This window comes from Mastomys coucha, unplaced genomic scaffold, assembly GCF_008632895.1.
Source record: "Mastomys coucha isolate ucsf_1 unplaced genomic scaffold, UCSF_Mcou_1 pScaffold7, whole genome shotgun sequence".
NCBI lineage: Eukaryota > Metazoa > Chordata > Mammalia > Rodentia > Muridae > Mastomys > Mastomys coucha.
In genome coordinates this window covers 3,323,968-3,326,942 of record NW_022196913.1, presented here as the reverse complement: position 1 = coordinate 3,326,942, position 2,975 = coordinate 3,323,968, and the positions used below count along the sequence as shown (strand labels likewise).

General features: G+C 44.1%; 1 pseudogene; it reads right to left on the bottom strand.

The window, feature by feature from the left end:
- Window positions 1-373: 373 nt before the first annotated feature.
- Window positions 374-631, bottom strand: LOC116082331 (annotated as a pseudogene).
- Window positions 632-2,975: the final 2,344 nt, after the last annotated feature.

Genomic DNA, 2,975 nt, shown 5'->3' with positions numbered 1-2,975 from the left:
CCTTTCCTCCCCAACTTGCTTCTTGGTCATGATGTTTGTGCAGGAACAGAAACCCTGACTAAGACACCCTCCTTTGCATTTGTTTCTATATCCTGGTGTTTTAACAATTTATTTTGAAGATTCTTTTTAAAAACAAAGGGACAATCTGAGAAAAAAAAACTTGCATAGATGATAACTCATTAAATCAGTACAGTAATTAAATCAGACTGGGGCAGGGGGATGCAATCTTCCACAGCTCCAGAAGTGAGTTCTGTGGTCTAACAGCTCAGCCTTCCAGATGGGGAGGAGAATCATAGCAATTAAAGCTGCCTCCGGATCATGAAAAGTCACAGCAGCAACTTCAGAAGCAAAGGTTTCTTTTCTTCTCATGAAATCAGTTTTGATCTTCAAACCGTGCCTTATTTTTTAAAAGATAAGATGCTGGAAACCCAGTGGGATTTGGTGATTGGTTCCTCTGCATGACAGCAAGTCCCTGTAATAAGATCAGATCAGCTGCCTGATCCAGGGAGGCAAGAGTTGACAAAGACCTCTGTGCTGATGACCTTTCTGCATGAATCACCTCTGGATGTTGTCCTCTGTGAGGGTTTTCTGCAACCTATGTCTGTCCTTCCAGAATCTTCTCTGACTCCATGGTAGACTCTGAAAACCACCGTCACCCAGATACCAGTCCACACCAATGCTATCAGTCCCTAAGAACCCAGCACTCAAACTTTATACAACTATATAATTAGCCACAGAGAGAGAGAGAGAGAGAGAGAGACAGAGAGACAGAGACAGAGACAGAGACAGAGACAGAGAGACAGAGAGACAGAGATAGAGACAGAGACAGAGAGACAGAGAGAGAGAGACTCACACAAAGCATCTGGGTAGTGGAAGGATGGAGAAAAATGAGCAGGAATTTACATGTTGACTTTTGAAGCTTTATTCATTCAGTTATTTTGAGACAGTGTCTTACCTGTTGCCAAGAACAGCTTAAATTTGTAAGCCACTTTTAATCACGCTTTAACTTTCATTTCCTGACACGGCTTTCTAACCTGCCGGTTTCTTTGGCTTCTTCCATCTCAGTTTATTCAATATGCAATCTAATTTATTCAAATAAAGAGGTAAGCTCTAAAAGTCTTATTAGTGGAGCTCAGTTGAAACTCACCTAGCGTTCACAAAGCCCTGGGTTCCAATCTCCCCAGCACCTGGGAAGTACTGGCCGAAGGGTGAGAAGCTCAAGGTCATCCCTGTAACACCTCAAGTTAAAGCAAGTCTGGGAGACACAAGACCCCGTTTAAAAACACACACACACACACACACACACAAAAACTACAGTCTTATAGTAGCATTATGGGAAAGAAAGACAAATTCAAGGCAGCAAGCACCCTTGCAAGGGACAGGTGGCTACTTCAGAACACACACTCTTGTATCTACTATATGTCATACTTTGCACATTTAGAAAAATAATAAGAAAAAATACTCAATTTAGCTAACTTAGGCAACAAAGCTATTACAGCTCATTTTCTGTACAACAGCCCACCCAGGAAAGGTAGGGTGACGCTTCGTGGTAGAGGGTTTGCCTGCATCCATGAGGCTCTGGCTTTCCTCCCTGGAGCCAAATATTACTGGCTGTGGTGGTATACGCCACTTCCTTGTAGAAGCCCTGAAGGATCAGCCAGTCAAAGTTAACCTCAGCTACATAGGGAGATCTGGGCCAGCCTGGGTACTTGAGAACTGCCACATAAGCAACATCAATTTCCCCAGGAAAAGAGGGAAAACTTGAAAGGCAGTTTCTCCCCACCACACAGGCCTCGGCCTGGCCTCACCAGAGGCTCTCGAGCTCTGTGTCATGTCCTCAGCTAGAGTGGCAGGGTCCTTGTTCAGAGAAAGCAGGTGCTTGTCTCTCTGTGGATAGTGTCTTCGAGTCTGATTTTTCTGTCTTGTTTTGCTCATTAAGTTGGCTTTCATATTTGTTTTCCCGTCATCCATAGCTGCTTGATAGGACTAGTGAGACAGCAATCAACGGAGTCACCATTATCTTTAAAATTGCTGAGAAACTAAAGGCGCCTGGTATGATCTGTGCAACTCTGCTTGGCTAGACCGCCACCGTGTGTCTCTGGAGGGAACTGCCATTTCGGTTAGCTACCCAGAATCCCTCTGAATCAACCCTTCACAGGCCTTTTCTGCCTGCATACATCTAAAGCACTGCCTTAGCAGATACAGGCGTGGTGGGGGTGACACTTGCCCTTAAGAAATCCTTTAGTGTCCGCAGCGTCCACAGTGAGACTCTATTTTCTCTGTTGCGTGGGAGTGGGGTCAGGGGCATCGCTGAAAGGGTGAAAGGTGGTTGTGAAGAGTAGAGGAGATGAGTGGGATTGGAGTGCATGATGTGAAACTCACAAAGAACCAATAAAAAGTTAAGAGAGAGAGAGAGAGAGAGAGAGAGAGAGAGAGAGAGAGAGAGAGAGATCCTTAGTGTCATAGGAAACAGAAGATATGGAGAAAAAAAGAACTACAAAAAAAAAAAAAAGATAAAGCCAGGCGTGAGGGCACATATCTATAACTCCAGTGTTTATGAGGTAGAGGAAGGAGCCAATGTCATCTTTGGCTACTTAGTGAGTTTGAGGCTAGCCTGGGCTAGAAAAGAAAAGTGGGGAGATGATTTTAATTGCTGTAAATAAAACTGTTGAGAAGGCTAGAAGACAGCAAAGTGAATTTCAGCCAAGGACATCCGAACAGCTTCAGGACAAAGTGTGTAATACCTGCAGTAAACAGTGGACTTGATACAGGGACAATCCATTCTCTCACCCAGGACATACTGTAAGCTGTACCATTAAGGAGGAAACACACAGAACCAGAGAAAGAATAGCTAGCTTTGTGGGACTGAAGCCAGTACTTGGACAGTGGTCAGGGCCAGTCTCAGCTATGTTGCAAATTCAAGGCTAAGCTAAGCTACACTAGACCCTGGTATTTATAAATAAATAAGTAAACAA